This window comes from Lithobates pipiens, unplaced genomic scaffold, assembly GCF_037356315.1.
Source record: "Lithobates pipiens isolate NorthernLeopardFrog02 unplaced genomic scaffold, aLitPip1_a1.2 Scaffold_27, whole genome shotgun sequence".
NCBI lineage: Eukaryota > Metazoa > Chordata > Amphibia > Anura > Ranidae > Lithobates > Lithobates pipiens.
In genome coordinates, this window is record NW_027507788.1 from 50,226,193 (window position 1) to 50,245,193 (window position 19,001).

At 43.6% G+C, this 19,001-nt stretch overlaps 1 long non-coding RNA gene across 1 annotated transcript; it reads right to left on the reverse strand.

Annotated features, from left to right (window-relative positions):
* Positions 1–13,915: 13,915 nt before the first annotated feature.
* On the reverse strand, positions 13,916–18,548 carry LOC143933181 (uncharacterized). Its single transcript, XR_013263028.1, has 2 exons — positions 18,317–18,548; positions 13,916–14,096 (listed from the first exon to the last, which is right to left on the reverse strand). It is a non-coding gene; the product is annotated as an uncharacterized LOC143933181 (long non-coding RNA).
* Between the last annotated feature and the right edge of the window lie 453 nt (positions 18,549–19,001).

Below are 19,001 nucleotides of genomic sequence, written 5' to 3' on the forward strand. Positions count from 1 at the left end.
GCTACATGTGTACGCGGCATTACCCACACACGGAGTTTTGTCTGTTTCTTTTGAACGTGACTCCAGGTAGGTGGGACTAGCGAAGGAAGTCAATGTCGCTGCCTCCATCGGTAAAATTGACACCTTGCTAGCCCTGTCGCCTGATATGGATTTGAAGGGGAACCCCTACACTGAAAAAACGGCTTGGGGTTCCCCCCAAAGTCCATACCAGACCTTTACCCGAGCATGCAGCTCGGCCAGTCCGGAAAGGGGGTGGGGACGAGCGAGCGCCCCCCCCCTTGAGCCTTACCAGGCCGCATGCCCTCAACATGGGGGGTGGCTGCTTTGGGGAAGAGGGGGGCTCTGTGCCCCCCCACCCCAAAACACCTTGTCCCCATGTTCCCGACAACCCTGGCCATTGGTTGTTGGGGTCTGCGGGCAGGGGGCTTATCGGAATCCGGGAGCCCCCTTTAATAAGGGGGCACCCAGATTATGACCCTCCACCCTATATGAATGAGTATGGGATACGATGTACCCCTACCCATTCACCTGGTGGAAAAAAGTGTAAATAAAAAACACACAACACAGGTTTTTAAAGTAGTTTATTAGACAGCTCCAGGGGTCTTCTTCCGACTTCGGGGGTCTTCTTGCGGGGCTCCTCCGCTATCTTCTGCTCTTTTACCACACTTTTACTAGCGGAGGAGCCCGGCATTCTTCTTCGTTGCCACCGTCCGGCTGTCTTCTTCCAACTTCCGGGGTCTTGTCCCGCTCTTCAGTTCTTCTGCCGGGTTCCGCTATCTTCTTCCAACTCTTTTACTAGCGTTGGCCAGGTCTTCTCGTTCATCGCTATCGCCACCTTCTTCTTCTCTTCTTCTTCCTTCTGATGTTGACACAATGCTCTCTCCGGCCGCAATGCCAGGGACGTGTTGCGTGGTGACTTATATAGGCATAAGGGGAGGGGTCACCGGGTGATGTCACATAGTAACCCATCCCCTTATGATGTCACAGTCCCCAGGGAATGCGGCCGGAGAGAGTGTTGTATCAACATATCAACGTATCAACGTATCAACAACACGGAAGGAAGAAGAAGAGAAGAAGAAGAAGAAGGCGGTGACAGTGACGAACGAGAAGACCAGGCCAACGCTAGTAAAAGAGCTGGAAGAAGATAGCGGAGGCCCAGCAGAAGAACCTGAAGAGCAGGACAAGACCCCCAAAGTTGTAAGAAGACCCCCGGATGGTGGCGACAACAAAGAAGAAAGCTGGGCTCCTCCACTAGCAAAAGAGCGGGCAAAAGAATAGAGGATAGCGGAGGAGCCCAGCAAGAAGACCCTGTAGTTGGAAGAAGACCCCAGGAGCTTTCTAATAAACTACTTTAAAAACATATGTTGTGTTTTTTTTATTGACACTTTTTCCCCCAGGTGAATGGGTAGGGGTACATTGTACTCCATACTCATTCACATAGGGTGGGGGGTCAGAATCTGGGGGCCCCCTTATTAAAGGGGCTCCCGGATTCCGATAAGCCCCCCGCCCGCAGACCTCGATAACCAATGGCCAGGGTTATTGGAAAGAGGCCCTTGTCCTCATCAAAATGGGGACAAGGTGCTTTGGGGTGGGGGAGCTGCAGGGCCCCCCTTCCCCAACGCACCCACCCCCCCATGTTGAGGGCATGCGGCCTGGTATGGTTCAGGAGGGGGGGTGCTCGCTCGTCCCCACCCCCTTTCCTGACCGGCCGGGCTGAGCGCTCGGATAAGGGTCTGGTATGGACTTTGTGGGGGCCCCCACTGCCGTTTTTTTCAGCGTATGGGGTTCCCCTTTAAATCCATACCAGGTGACAGGGCTCGCGATGTGTCACTCTTGCTGATGGAGGTGGCACCATTGACTTCCTTCGCTAGTCCCATCTACCTGGAGTCACGCGCAAAATAAACTGACTTTACTCCGTGTGTGGGTAAGTCCATTCATTTGGAAAGTCCGGCAGACTAGCATACAGACCGGTGGCTTGTCCGCCGGATTACCGAGTCTGGTGGACAATTTTGAGTCAAGTTTGAAATCCTCAGCCAGAAGGAAGCTGTAGATATTGGCAGCCAGGAGGTGGCAGGGGAAAGTGGCAGCCAGGAGGTGGCCAGGCCCAGTAGCCTGACCGAATCAGGAAATGGAGGTGGGCCAATGCCTCTTTTGTGAGGAAGTGATATATATGGCCCTAAATAAGAGGTTGAGGGGCGAACTCACACGCAAAACCCACCTGTGTGAGTTGGACCATCCTCCTCCTCCTCCTCCACCTCCTACCACAACTCCAACACCAGAGCCACAGCCTGGAAGCAAGCGTGGAAAGAAGCATGTAAGGAAGACAAGAGAGTGATGGCCTGGGTTCAGTCTGGTCTGGCAAAAGACATAGGCTGTTGTAAGCCCACAGCCTGGGGGCATATATGTCACCTGCTACTGTTCCTTATCTCTTGGAGTCCTGGACTGGATTGTGTTCCCTATTAAATGGACTCCTCAGGCTCCCAATTTTGCCTGTCAAATAGTTGATGTGTGCTCTGGGGTACAAAGGCTTTGCTAATTTCACCAGATTATCCAGTGTTGCCTTCCTCTTTATTTTATTATGACCCCTAATAAATGTATATATTTTTTTCTTAAATCATTGGCTATGTGGAGATCTGGTGAAAAAATACAAAATATTATTTATGAGATCTCAAGAAATAATAAAGAAACCAGTTTGTCAGAACTCTGTGTGAATATCAGCAGCAAAACATCTTCATAATTCTAGTATTATAAAGAAGAACAGAATGCGCTGCATTGAAAGATTTCAAAATTTGCAGCGTGATGAATGTGCTATCTCCATTACGAACACTAGTTTTATCAGACCGAGCGCTTCCGTCTCGTACTTGATTGAGAGCATGCGTGGAATTTTGTGTGTCGGAATTCTGTACACAGGTTCAGAATTTAGGACAACGGATTTTGTTGTCAGAAAATTTGAGATACAGCTCTCAAATGTTTGTTGTCAGAAATTCCAACAGAAAATGTCCGATGGAGCCTACACACAGTCGTAATTTCCGACAACAAGCTCAAACATTTTGTTGTCGGAATGTCTAAGCGTGTGTACCCAGCATTAGAGGTGCCTTTCTTCTATTTTATAGTCAGTTGTGAAATGACGCTACATGTATATCAAGTCAAAATGTATTAAAACATTTTGCTTGTCTTGCAAAATATTCTCAAACCAAATTACTGTATTCAACTGTTGCTCACTTTTGTCACTTTCCATATAAAATTCACAGTCGCATACATTAGTTTACAAAACATTATCCAGACTGCAAAGTTAGTAAAATTGATTTTAATTTCTTGCAACAAATGCAACTTACCAAACATATCAAATTACAGAGTACTTTAATGAAACAAAACAAGATTAATTATATATTTTCAGATTTAAAATGCATATACAGTGGTACAGGACATTATGTATAACATTAAATATTTATTTGCCATTTATTTATGGAATTGTAGTTTTAATTTAGGCTAGAAACTGTCTTGTAGTTTCCATGTTTAGATCCAATGATCAAGGTTTTTTTTGTAGCAGGTGTGCAGCCCATTTCTGATCAATGAATTTGCAGATTGAGTTGGTGAAGAAGGTACCTTTGATAACTCCTGAGATTCCTCAATAGTCAATTAATATTTCTGCACCTGCCTTTTTGCTTAAACAAGCTTGACAGAGCCTAAATATAGTTTTTTTTTTTTTTCCTGGTCCCTCGGCAATTAACCTCTAAAATCTAATTATTGCTGAGAGTTGTTGCTGCAGAGATGTGCTTTTTTGTTTTGACTTCATATCCCATTCTCTCATGTTTTTCATGTTCAGTAGATCCTTATTACTTTCTCAAATTACATACAAATAATATGGAATATAGCAAGCACTCTTTGCCCATAGAGTTGTATGGGATGTCAAACTCACAGCTTAGCCCTTCATATACTCCTCCATGTAATTTTTAAGGCTGGGTTCACACTGGAGAACACAGAGGCTCACAGCAGGAGTCCGGTTTCTCGCTATTCTCGCTGAATTCTGTCCTGAAATGGATCAAAAGACGCACAATCTCCTGCTATGCGAATTAGATGTGGGGAAATCCACATCCAATTCGCAACAGTGTTAACCCAGCCTAAAGGTAACCAGAACTATTGAGAGCAGATTCTATACAAATAAAGGCTGAAAAATATTGCAGCCTTCATTTAGACTGAAAACAGATTGCAGGCTTCATCATTTGTGAAAGTCAAAGTATTGGCCCCAGGTTATAGCATGGGGGTCCCCCTAGGTCCATATCAGACCCTTATCCGAGCACGCTACCCAGCCGGTCAGGAAAGGGGCTGGGGACGAGTGAGCGCCCCCCTCCTGAGCCGTACCAGGCCGCGTGCCCACAACATGGTGGGGTGCTTTGGGGAAGGGGGGTTGCACAGCCCCCCCACCCCAAAGCACCTTGTCCCCGTGTTGATGAGGACAAGGGCCTCTTCCCGACAACCCTGGCCGTTGGTTGTCGGGGTCTGCGGGCGGGGGGATTATCAGAATCCGGGAGCCCCCTTTAATAAGGGGACCCCCGGATCCCGGCCCCCCACCCTATGTGAATGAGTATGGGGTACAATGTACCCCTACCCATTCACCTGTGAAAAAAAATGTCAAAAAAAGACAACACACAAGGTTTAAAAATAATTTATTGCACAGCTCCGGGGGTCTTCTCGCCGGACTCCTCCTCTATCTTCTGCTAGCTCATTTACTAGCAGAGGAGCTCGGCTTTCTTCTTCGTCGCCGCCCGAGGGTCTTCTTCCGACTTCGGGGGTCTTGTCCACCTCTTCGGGGGTCTTGTCCCCCTCTTTGGTTCTTCTTGCCGGGCCTCCACAGACCCCGACAACCAACGGCCAGGGTTGTCGGGAAGAGGCCCTTGTCCTCATCAACATGGGAACAAGGTGCTTTGGGGTGGGGGGCGCGTGGCCCCCCCTTCCCCAAAGCACCCCCCTATGTTGAGGGCACGCGGCCTGATACGGCTCAGGAGGGGAACGCTCACTCGTCCCCGCACCCTTTCCTGACCGGCGGGTAGCGTGCTCGTATAAGGGGCTGATATGGACCTAGGGGGGACCCCATGCCATTTCTTCGGTGTAGGGCTTTCCCTTTAACTCCATACCAGGCGATGGGGCCAGCGACGCTTCCTTCGCTAGTCCCGGCTACCTGGAGCCGCGTTCAAAATGAATGGACTTTCCTCCGTGTGTGTGGGCGAGTCCGTTCATTTCAAAACTACGGCGGATAGCCCACCGCAAAAGTACTGTATGTGGGCAGGTATGCTCGTTCGGACAGTCCGGCGGACAGTCCGGTGGTTTGTCCGCCAGACTAAGTCCGCCGAATAGTCTGATACATGTGTACACGGCATTAGCTGGGAATGAGCTTTAGACCCCTTTCACACTGTCGGATCGTTCAGGTCCACCTGTCAATTTTGTCGGCGGACCTTAACGTGTGCTCCATGTTAGCCTATGGAGCAACGGATGTCAGTAATGACATTTCCGCTGACATCCGACCCGGTTCTATCTGCTAAAATCAGATGGATGGCCCTACGTTCACATCCTTCCCTGGCAAATCGGATCAGGTGAGATCTGATGAAAACTGATATGCTGCCTGTTTTCGGCCGATCTCTCAATAGCAACCAGCGGCGCTAGACAAGCCCCTCCCCATTCAGTGAGCAGAGAGGTACCTGCCATCTGCCGGCTCAGCAGAGCTCAACAGAGAGATCTCCCGCTGAGCTGGCGGACAGAGGTGGCCTCATGGGAATGAAGCCTTACCCTGAACCTAAACAAAAACTAACAAAAAAAAAAGGAAATCCAACAAAATCCAAAAAAAAACTCCAAACCTCAACCTTGATACCCAAAGTTAAACCGGCTATATTGTTTTTATGCCCTGGCAAAAGTATTTTGCCCCTGTGCAGTAAGCTTTCAAAGGCTTGCATAGGGCTTTTCTTGAAGCTGGCTATGCTCAAAATACAGTATTATTAAAAATGGTAAAAAGGGTCACCAAGGCAAATACAGAAGTTAGGTCTTCCAAGTAGGGACAAAGGTAGCAAAAAAAAAAATGACATAGTTTATTTGTAACTGTTCTCTGTCCATAACTTAAAAAAAGGTTTTGGCTATAGTAAAATTACTTGTAATTAATTGCAATCGGAATTTTCATCGGAAAAAGGTATGATGGTTTTTCTGACGGCATTCTGCTCAAGCTGTCTTGCATATACACGGTCACACAAAATTCTGTCCGTCAAGAAAACGGTGACATACAACACATACAACGGGACTATAAACCATAAGTTCAATAGGCAGTTTGGGCTCCTTCTCCTAATCTCGTGTTTATCTGCGATAATTAATGTGATTTATTAACATTCAATTTGCAACAGTCATGAGCTGAAAATTGTGTGTGATTGATGAACCAAAAACTAAAACTATGTCCCTTTTTCATACACAGGAAGACCTCAGTCAGGACGAGGCTATGGAATGTGCCAGCCAGGAGGAGGCGGGATAAGTGTCAGCCAGGAGTTGGCGGGGCCAAAGGAGTGATAACATGCACTTATGTGCGCTCGTCCATCCTCCTCCTCCTCTGCAGGGAATACAAGAAATTGATGGCCTGGGTTCAGTCTGGTCTGTTTTACCACAGCCTGGAGACACATATGTCATCTGCTGCTGCTCCTGATCTCTGGGAGTCTTGGACCAGATTGTGCTCTCTATTGTATGCACTTCTCAAGCTAACAAATTTGATTTCAAAAGAGTTGATGTGTGCCCTGGGGTACAAAGGCTTTGCAAATTCCAGCAGTTTCTCCAGCGTTGCCTTCCTCTTTATTTTGTTATGAGCCAGAATGAATGGAGATTTTTTTCATATGAAAATACTTGCCTATGTGTTTTTCTACAAATAGGACAGTTTGTGAGTAGGCAGGTACATTTCAAAAATACAAGGTCAAATTAACAAGGGACACCAACCAACCTCCTTGAGCTTTAAAAATACAAGATAATAATATTGTTGTGCAAACTTAACACACAAAGAAAATAAACATTATTGAAATAATTTCAAAATATTCCAAAAAAAAAGTTCTTCATTAAAATTAAATAAAACGACAATAAAAAATAATTCCAAACATTATTATGGAGATCTAACTTTAAAAGCAAAAAAGATTATTCATGTGATCATGAGAAATAATAAAGAAAGAAGTTTGTGAGAACTGGGAATATGAGCAGCAAAACAACTTCATTCTTCAACCATTTTAAAGAAGAAGAGAATGCGCTGCATTAAGCTATTTAAAAAATGTCAGCGTGACAAATGTGCCCTCTCCATTAAACGGTAGTTTTACTACACCGAGCGATTTCGTCTAGTACTTAAATCTTTGCATGCGTGAGTTTTTACTCACACGCAAGCGCATTTTTGGATAGGAACTTTTTCCGACTGAAAAATTGAGAACCCGCTCTCAATCTTTTTCTGGGGGAAATTCCGCCAGCAAAAGTCAGATGGAGCATACACACGGTCACACTTTCTGACCAAAATCTCTCATCGGTCTTTTGCTGGTCGAATTTTTACAATCGTGTGTACACGGCATAACAGTTTGTAACCGCTTCTCATTCTATCCATAACTGCGGAAACTTTAGAAACCTGCGTTACATCAGAGGGGGGCGGGGTCACCCATACGTCATTGGGGAAGCCAGGCAGTGTCTCCGCCAGTGGAGACAGAAGAAGGATGGATGGACTGCGCTGCTCTGGACTGGAGGGAGAGATCACCCTTCGCTGGATCACATCAGCCATCTCTGGACCCCAGAAAGAGCATCATACGTCGCTGGATAGCAAGAGTGAATTACCACCACTGGAATCTTTTTTTATTTATTTTTTACCTTTAGTAAAGGACTTTTGCAATGGTGTGTGTGTCTTTTTTAACATTCTTTTACAGTTTCTTTGTGAAATGGTAGGGGTACTTTTGTACCCCGTTACCATTTCAAACGGTTGGCCGGGATCTGGGGGTCCCCTTGTTAAAGGGGGCTTTCAGATTCTGATAAGCCCCCCGCCCGCAGACCCCCACAACCACCGGCCAGGGTTGTGGGGATGAGGCCCTTGTCCTCATCAATATGGGGACATGGTGCTTTGGGGGGGACCCCAAAGCATCCTCCCAATGTTGAGGCATGTGGCCTGGTACATTTCAGGAGGGGGGTGCTCTCTCCTCCCCCCTCTTTTCCTGTGGCCTGCCAGGTTGCTTGCTCGGATAAAGGGTCTGGTATGGTATGGATTTTTAGGGGGAACTCCACGTCATTTTTATTTGACGCGGGGTTCCCCTTAATATCCATACCAGACCTGAAGGGCCTGGTAATTGAATTTGGGGGAACCTCACGCTTTTTTTTTTTATCAATGACTTTCAATGAGTGTTCCCTGTATTACGGGAGCCGACAATTCATTATAGCTGCGAGTTATTTTAAATGACTTTTTTTCCTGCAGAAATGACACTTTGTGCAGGGACAGTTCTAAGCATGGGAAACATGCGCCCCTTTACAGGCATACTATAGACATCCCCCAGGTATGAAATTTAAAGGAATATTACACTTTTATTGTTTCACTTTAATCATTATTAAAATCACTGCTCCTGAAAAAACGGCCGTTTTTAAAACTTTTTTTTGCATTGATCCATGTCCCCTGGGGCAGGACCCAGGTCCCCAAACACTTTTTAGGACAGTAACTTGCATATTAGCCTTTAAAATTAGCAATTTAGATTTTAAACGTTCGAGTCCCATTGACTTTAATAGAGTTCTAAAGTTCATGCAAAGTTTAGGTCTGTTCGCAGGTTCTGGTGCGAACCGAACAGGGGGGTGTTCGGCTCATCCTTAGTCAGTAACACCAACTGTTTGTTGTAGCCCCTATTCACACAATTTAATTTGTCATGTGATTTGAAGGGTCCAAATTGCATGACAAGTCGCAGCCTATTGTCGGCAATGGAACTGTTCAAATGGGTGCAACTAACTTTGCGCTATCGCACTTATTCGAAAAAATGTTCCTGCACTATCTTTTGCGATTTCAGGTGCGACTTGCAAAGACATCTGTGCATAAAGTCACACAGATGTCAGCCAAGTTGCACGTGATTTTGCACTGACCTACGGGTTTGAAGTTGTGCAACTTCATGTGAAGTCACACAAGTTCAAAGTTGAATTTAGCGTGAATGAGGGCTAAATCATTAAGTGCATGTAGATTCATTAAAAAAGAGAACAAAATGATTTGATACCATTGGTAACACACCACAAATGAAATTGATTTGCATTCCAGCTTTTAGTGGAAATGGGTTCATTAATAAAGTCTCAACGATGTATTGTTTGCCATTTCTTGTTGTAAAATTATTTTGTAAAATTATATACTGAATAGTTTTAAAAGTACTGAACTCCAGCTTTGTTTTTCAGGCTGCACAATATAGAAGAGCTGTAAAAAGTAGCTCATGTACCGTACCAGCTCAAAATCACTGCAGTTAAGGATACCATTATGGAAAATCTAAAACGCTGTATTGTGCAGTGAAAATGTATTTCAATTTACTCTTCCACATAGGACGCTCTTTTTTTTTTACAGTCTAGCTGAATAGAAGAAAGAAAGGTTTAATGGAAACTCTTTACTATTCTCAACTGGAAATTCTGCTGGGTGTTTCTAGGAAATCTGTCTGAATTCTTAGCTTTCCGCTTATAGATTTGGTTGCCACAAAGTTCTAAAGGCTGACCATTTCAGTTCTTTACCTTAGTGTTACTGTGAGCAACAGAGATTATTTTTTTTTACAACAATTTTGTCCAGAAATGTGGCAGCTCTGTCCGCTGCTTGAGTGAATGCCTTCAATAGCACTTATAAAATCTGCAGCACCATTATTTCCTTTGATATAGTAGCTTCATTGTTATTTTGACACTAAAAAAGTAATAGCTTCTACAGTTAGAAGTAAATATATGCCAGCACCATCAAGATTGTAGAAGCTTAATGATTGTCAAGTCTGGAGTCGAAGCGAAACAACATTAAAGCTGAACTCTAACTTTCTTCTAACTAGAACGGAATGGAATGATCAATCCCAGCATAGATCATACCTCTGTACTATATTGCTCTGTTGTCTGCAGATCCCCTTATATTTTGGGTTTCGTTGAGGCTTTGGAACATGTGACACTCTGCATATCCTACTGATGGACTCTCAGACATCCCAACCTGCAAAAACTAATTTCAGGGAGAGGGCAAACTCATTTCAGGGAGTTTTTAACCACTTCAGTACAGGACACTTTCACCCCCTTCCTGTCCAGGCCAATGTTCAGCTTTCAGCGCTGTCGTACTTTGAATGACAATTGCACGGTCATGAAACACTGTACCCAAATTAAATTTTTATAATTGTTTTCCTACAAATAGAGGTTTCTTTTAGTGGTATTTGATCACCTCTGTGGTTTTTATTTTGTGTGCTATAAACAAAAGAAGAGTGACAAGTTTGGAAAAAAAACACATTTTTTTTTTACTTTTTGCTATAATAAATGTCCAAATATTTTTTTTTTTTTTTAAACTATTTTTTTCCTCAGTTTAGGCCGATACATATTCTTCTACATATTTTTGGTAAAAAATATTGCAATAAGCATATATTTATTGGTTTGCGCAAAAGTTATAGTGTCTACATAGATAGATTTATATCATTTTTTTTTATTAGTAATGGCGGCAATCTGCGATTCATGACTGCGATATTGCAACATCGGATACTTTTGACACATTTTTGGGACCATTCACATTTATATAGCGATCCGTGCTATAAAAATGCATTGATTACTATATATATGTGACTGACAATGAAGGGGTTAACACTAGGGGTGATCAAGGGGTTAATTATGTTCATAGGGAGTGATTCTAACTGTAGGGGGAGGGGACTCACAAGGGGAGGAGACTGATCGGTGTTCCTCTGTACAGGGAACCCACCATTAGTCGCCTCTCCCCTGACAGAACATGGATCTGTGTGTTTACACACACAGATCCACAGTCCTGCTCTGTTACTGGGCAATCGCGGGTGCTCGGTGGACATCGCGGCCGTTGTGCATGTGTATCGGGTCCCCAGTGACGTTGCGGGCGCAGAGAGGGTGATCGCATCATATGACGTCCGCCCAGAACTACAGCTGCACTGTCCCGCTGTCATATGACAGTGGGCGGGTGGTAAATAGTTAATATTTTTCTACAGTGCTTCTGGGGAAGGGGGTGGGGGGTATGTGGCATCGAATAGTGTCAGTAGTTTTTTATTTTATGGATTTATTTATTTTTATTTTTTTTCCACGCTGATTTTTTATTTTTTTTTTGGAGGGGGGAGGTTTGGGGCAGGGGGGAGTGTTGGTAGGGCTAGGGGGAGTGGTGTCAGTAGTTTTTATATTTTATATATTTTTTTTACAATTACATTTTTTTGATTTTTTGTACAATAATTTTTTTTTTATATTTCTTGACACTCGAGACTTTGGTGAAGTATCAGATATCTAAACATACCTATGACATCTCCCCTTTGAGACAGAGAAAGGGACTGAGGACACAGATTCCCACCCCCTTTCTAAGTATTGAAGATGAAAGGACAGGAGTCAGCGACTCCTGTCCATTCATAAACAGAAGCAGAGTTAGCGCTGCTCAGTTTTTACAGGACACAGGAGCGAGCTCTGCTCACTGTGTCCAATTCAGAATAGGAAGGGACCCGTAAATTACATATTTACCGGGCCCCTCCTCCGCTCTTCATCCTGACACATCCCCACAGCAGCCGGGGGAGAGGAGGGAAGCCATCTGTGGGTGACAAGGGGGGTGGAGGAGGAGGACGACAGGGGGCTAGAGGAGAGCATGGGGGGAAAATAAGGACATGGAGGGGGGCCGGAGACGGACAGGAAGCTGGAGGAGTGTCCGGAAGAGGACATAGGGAGGGAGCTGACAGCCATGGGAGGGAGAGAAGGAGAAGCAGCTGTCAGTTAAAAAGCTATACATGGAGAACAGTGTTCACAGCTGTCCCTCCTGCTGCACCGATCATTCCCCGCTGTGAACTAGGGAACCATCTAGGATCGGTCCTACAGCCGGGATATCGGGAGGCGCTTGTGGGGGTCCAGGAGCCACAACAGAAATTCAGCAGACTCCCAAACCTCCCGGGAGACTTGGGATGTCTGGACTCTTCCACAGGCACTTCCTGCAGAAGCTACAGTCTATAGCACTCCCCTTTGTAGTCTTTCAGGCTCTGCAAATGATGTAACTTCCTTCACAGCTAATGGTGGGAGGGATTGAATACATCCTAATTAGGATTCAATCCCACCATTCACACCTACAGAAATAGTCCAAAATGTCTTAAGTCCAGCCTCATAGATCACATCAATTGTCAAGAAGGAAACCCCTTAATATACACACATACACAGTACTGAGCTGCTGGAAGCTAGCTGTGCTGATTCTGAGCGGGGTTGGATAGACAGCCCTGGTTCACACTAGTAGCACCACATGAAAATCACATGTCATCCAGCATGACTATCAATCCCACGCAACTTTGATGGACCAGTGTTTTTTCTTTTTTTAATCCTCATCTCTCCATCCTGGTCATTCTTCAAGCCTAAAGCCTTCCTCCAAGCACATTTCATTCACACTTCATGGTAGCGGAAATGCATGTTCCTGCTCGTGGTTTCTTGCACGTTTTTCAAGTGTCATTGTGCCATTGGTTGCTGTCAATCACAACCAGTGAGCCGTACAGGAGATGGAGAAGGCGGGGCCAAACCACCGTGTGTGAATGGACACACAGAGCAACGGCTCAGCTTGGGTTCTCCCATGGCAAGCTGCTTGCTGTGGGGACACTTGGCAGGAGGGAGGGGCCAGAAGTGCCGGTGTGGAACCCGAGAAGAGGAGGATAGAGGCTGCTCTGTGAAAAACCACTGCACAAAGCAGGTAAGTATAACATGTTTATTATTATTTTTTTAAACAAAGACTTTAGTATCACTTTAATGACTGGAATAGTACCATTGGATTGGCGTAGAGCCAATGTGGTGCCTTTATTTAAAAGGGGATCAATGTCTTTACCAAGTAACTATAGACCTGTTAGTGTTAATCTATAGTTGGGAAGATGCTGGAGAGTTCAATAAAAGACCACAAAGATGAGTTCTTGCTGGAAAAATATTTTAAGCAACAGACAGCATGTATTCATCAAAGACAAAAGTTGTTGGACAAATCAGATTTATTTTTATTAAGGTAAGTAAAACCTTGTAAGTAAACCAATGGCTGCAGACGTAGTATACTTGGATTTTGCAAAAGCGTTTAAAACAGTTCCCTACACATGGCTAATGTGTAAGGTTAAGTCTACAGGCCTAGAAAAATCAGTTTGTAAATGGACAAAAAACTGGATAAAAGACTGTATTCAGAGAGTAGAGTGAGGACCGGAGCGGGAAGGCACTGCAGTTAACAGTTAGCGTAGGGCGGGCATGACAGTGTGCCCAGTGACACACTGTAAGGGGTTAAGGTAGGAGAGGATAAGGGGGCAGAGCAGGGAGCGGCCATTATTATAGGGGGCGGAGCTGGGTGGAGGTAGTCGGCAGCTATCACGCGAGGAGGCAGTTTCCTCACCCACCCTCCCTTTATTGTTGGTTTAATGGTTATATTGCATGTTGTCATTACAGGTTCAAGTGAAGATGGTCGTCATGAAAGCTGGTGGGTTGGCGGTGTTTAGTTTGTTGGTCAGTGACGGTAGCTGTAACAGATGTGGTAAAAGGGGTGGGGGGCTCATCGGTAGTATGGCCCCTCTGGTGTATTTCCTCGAAGGTTGATGAATACTGGAATAATTTTGATGGTTCAACCTCAAGCAACACCTAACAAAGATGGCACCTCATCCCTGAAAGTTTGAAACATGAATCAAAGGACAGAAAGGGAAATTAGGGATTTTTGCGGTGCTAATTAATAAAATACAGTTAATTGAAGTACAAAGTTAGTAGTACAAAAATTTATTAAGTTTGAGCTTAAAATCAGTAGCAATATATGCTTAAAAGATTCAGAATAATGCAATACAGTGGTTGTTCTCGTCAAGCACACATAGTCCCGACATGTTTCGCATTAGATTGCTTCTTCAGGGGATGTGTGAAAGTTTGAACAAGATCTAAACCGAAAATACAAAGTACAAAATAATAATAAAGTATGTCACAACATTCGTAAATGCAGAAATAGAGGGGAAGGGAAAGGGGGAGGGGAAACAACAGACACACACACATCAAACCCACCTTTAACCACTATGTTGGTGGTAAAGTAGTGGGATTGTCCACCTCGGGGGTTAGCCACAGCAGTGCTGAATCGCAGGGGGCTAAAAAGCCAACCCAAGAAAACTGATAAAAAAAGGAATATATAGTAAGACCAAATTTGAAATTTTGGGATGATTTAAAGTTCTTTGAGTACCTAGCTTAATTTCAAGGTTGCTAAAATAAAACAACCTTTTGGGGGTGAAGGACCCTCTAAAGTATAAAAATTGAGAAAAAATAGTACAAGGATGTATTTTAGTTTCAAATGTATTACTTACGTAGGTTGGATAATTGTAAGCAGTGGGGACGCTCGCATTTTGAAAAGAAATCTTTTTGAGCAGTCAGGGAGACATACCTGCATAGAAATACCAGCTGAGTGGCCAATCAAGGAAAAAACAAAACGAAGATAAGAAAAATTAAAATAAAAAAAAAAAAAATAAAAAAAAAAAAAAAAAAAAAATGTATCTCAAAAGGGTGGTGTGTACATCATAAACTGAGTGTTATCCAGACACCAACCCTCAGGCATATAGATATACCCAGAGAGTTAAACATTCGCATCCCAAGGCATAGAATTCAAAGCCAGGGAGTTAATGCAAGCATATGAAAAGGGACATAGACAGTAGCCTAGGTCCAAAGGGTTGAAACACCGGCAGAGAGATACGTGAACGTTTTAAAATGAAAAAAAGACCGATCGAATAAATGTTTAAGAATATAACAATAAGCTTACCGAAAAGTACAGAGTCTGAACGATCAAGCGTCACCCTTGGCTGCAACCCGCAACGGAATGACGATATTACGAAGGCTTTTTATATGCCCCGCCATCAAGCCGGCGTCTGACGTAGTCGGCCTGATGCGGACAAAAGGAGCGCTATTGCGCATGCTCACCAATGGGACGAGACTGAATAGGCCTACAAACCCCATAATGCCTCAGGCATGTGGGCGGAGGAAAGAGGGGAACGATCGATGCCTTCGTAGAAAGCGAAGGCATAAACGAACGCGGCCATCAATCTGACCGCCCGGTCAGGCGTAGAGGCAAAAAACGATGGAAAAGAGGGTCGGAACAGAATGGCAGAAGAAATAGCCAATCCTTCCGACCAATGTAGGGGGAGCGTCGCAGCGCTGAAAAGGGGCAATGGCACACAAGGCGCCTGTGCCCCCGGGTGTCCGTGCGAACAGCACTGATGGGGAAGCCGTAGAGGTGGACCATTCGGGTGGGAAATCCTAAAAAGGGAAGAACAAAAAAATAATTCTCTAAAAGCTGCACATAACAGAACATAATAATATCGTAAACATATAGACATATACATGATGTATTTTTATACTCAAAACAAATCAATACAGACAGATTTCAAATAATACAATAGAACAATGAAAAAATAAATAAAAATAAAAATAAAAAAGAAGGGAGGGGGGGGGGGGGGGGAAGGGAGGGAAGGGGAGGGGAGGGAGGGAAAAGGGGAAGGAGGGGAAAGGGAAATGGGAACCCAACCAGGTTCCCTCTCAGAAGAGCGGTCAGCAAGATTGAAAGGCCAGAAAAGGTTTCTATATCATAAAAAAGGTTTGAAGCTTAAGTTTTCATTGAAGCCAGGTGGAGTTGTAGCCCTTAGGTTGAAAATCCATTCAGCTTCATGTTGAAGTAAGATATTATCCACACTGCCCCCTCTCACATCAAGGGGGATATGTTCAAGTGCGGAAAAGGTGATAAATTTGGGATTGAAGGCATGGGAGAGGCCAACATGTCGACTGATGGCCGTCTCCATTTTCTTCTTGATAATGGGTTTGATATGGTCCTTGATTCGAATACAAAATTGTCGCTTTGTTTTACCTACATAGAACCCGCCACAAAGGCAACGGGCCAGATATATAACGCCCTGTGTTTGGCATGTGACTCGATGTTTAATGGAGTGCCATTTGCCATTTGGCAGTTTAAGTTTGGTATGTGAATTGACATAACAACAAACGTCACAATGGCCACAAGGAAAAGTGCCACTGGTTACTTTTCTAGTGTCCAACTTTGGTTGTTCAAAGTGGCTATGCACTAATTAATCTTTGAGAGAGGGAACTCTTTTAAAGGTAACTTCGGGGAAGTTTTTAATATGTTTCTTGGTAATAGGGTCAGCTAGAAGGAGTGGCCAAAACTTGTGTAAAATTTCTTTGAACTTACGATGCTGATTGGAATAGCGAGTAATAATTCTAACTGAATCATTTGTATTGGGACGTCGGGTTGAAAAAATAAGTGAAGTTCTAGTTTTAGGTTTTACACGGTTATAGGCTCGTTTCAAGCATTTATGACTGTATCCTCTTTTTCTCAATCTTTGGTAAAGGTCATCAGCTGCTATATTAAAATCTGAATTTTTGCTACAATTTCGCTTTAAACGCAAATATTGGCTATAGGGAATACTGTTAATCAAAGAAATTGGGTGAAAGCTAGTAGCGTGTAAAACCGTGTTACCGGCAGATGGTTTCCTAAATAAGAGAGAGTTGAGTCTACCTTCACTGTCCACCGAGATAGTTATGTCTAAAAAGTTAACTATTGACTGACTATGTTGCATAGTAAATTTCAAATTGAAATTGTTAATAGAAATCAATTGAAAGAAAGTTTTTAATTCTGTTTCCGTACCTGCCCAAAAGAAAAGAACATCATCGATATAACGAAACCATGAAATAATTTTATCCAAGAACGGTGACAAATCTTCTCTAGAGAAAGTTTCCTTTTCCCACCCCCCCAGGTACAGGTTTGCATACGATGGGGCACATTTAGTCCCCATCGCAACTCCCTGCACCTGGAGGTAGTGGGTGGAGTCAAAAACAAAGACATTATGCTTAAGAATATATTCAAGAAGGTCCACAACAAAAGAACTATATTGTAAGAAAGAGGAACCTCTTTCAGAAAGAAACCTGCGTACAACTTCAACTCCCTTGTCATGGGGAATTGTGTTGTAGAGGCTTTCGATATCCAGGGCAACCAACCATGAGTTGGGAGGGAGAGACAGTCCCTCAATCATTCTTAACAAATCGATGGTGTCTTTAACATATGAAGATAGAGAGATGACGTGTGGACTTAGATAGCTGTCAACTAATGCGCTCGCATTTTCAGTTAAACAGGAACATCCGGAAATGATAGGACGTCCTGGGGGATTTGTTTGAGACTTATGAATTTTCGGTAGTGCGTAAAAAGTTGGAATCTTTGGATCCTTGATGTTTAGAAATTTCCATGTGTTGAGGTCAATGACCCCTTGTTGATATGCCTTAAAAATGAGATTCAAATAGATATTTCGATAATTTAGAATGACAGTTTTAGAAATAGGACGATACCAATTTCTATTGGACAGTATATTTCGACACATGGAGGTGTATTGTGCAACTTCCATGATCACCAAATTTCCGCCCTTGTCTGCGGGCTTAATAATTAAATTTGTATTTTTTTGTAAGGATTTAATAGCTGCTCTATGTTGTAACGAAAGATTGTTAGATAAAGGTGAATGAAACGACAATTTCTCAATCTCTATAGTTGTTTGCTGTATAAACGCCCAAATGTTTGGGTTTGCATTGAGTAAAGGAAATGCTCTAGATTTGCATTTAAAGGATGGAGGGGGGGGGGAGGAAACACCTGGGACTGACAGACTAGGAGTGGAAATTGCTTCCGAGTCGTCGTCATCAGTGTTTCCCTCCTCCCATAATTCCATCAAATTTTTGATGGCATAATGTTCGGTCATATTTTCATAAGACCGGACATCGTCATTACTATCAAAGTCTGGAGTAACAGGCTTATCAAAGATAACTCGATATAACAGTCTACGGGCAAAAAGATGTAAATCCTTAATAAGTTGAAATTTGGTTGTATTTGAATCAGGACAAAAGGTTAGTCCTAATTTCAAGACTTCCAATTCAGGTTCGGATAATCTCTGTGATGATAAATTTATTATTGACAACTCATTTGTAGATGAATCAAGTGTACCTTGTACATAAATGTCATTCAAATCATCGGTGGAATCTGGTCCTTGCCTAAAAAAATAGGTGCCAATTTCAAATCTGCAGGTAAAGGAGTACCTAGAGGCGAGATAATGACATTGGTAGTGCTTACCGATGGATTCGCAGATTGCAAAGAAGTTATGGAGGAAGTTGCCTGGGCCGAAGGGGCTGTGCATTGATTTGACATTGATTGTGTGCCACGAGAGCCTAAAGAAAGAGAGTGAGAGGGGTGAAACATCGCAAGTGTACCAGCAGGTGTTGGTTTCGATGAAAATGGTGGTGCCCGACGAGAGAGCGGAGTGCCCAATTGATTCCGAAGGGACTCAGTGGAGGCGTGTTCAGAGTTCCCTTCTCTTTTTTTCGGTACTCTGTCCTCAGACAGGTCACGGTACATGGTGGACTGTGTAGAAGAAAAAGAGGAGGGTGGAGAGACATTGGGAGTGTTATCATTATTTCTATTTGTACGTGAATTGAAAGGTTTAGTGAATTTCACGTATCTCTCTGCCGGTGTTTCAACCCTTTGGACCTAGGCTACTGTCTATGTCCCTTTTCATATGCTTGCATTAACTCCCTGGCTTTGAATTCTATGCCTTGGGATGCGAATGTTTAACTCTCTGGGTATATCTATATGCCTGAGGGTTGGTGTCCGGATAACACTCAGTTTATGATGTACACACCACCCTTTTGAGATACATTTTTTTTTTTTTTTTTTTTTTAATTTTAATTTTTCTTATCTTCGTTTTGTTTTTTCCTTGATTGGCCACTCAGCTGGTATTTCTATGCAGGTATGTCTCCCT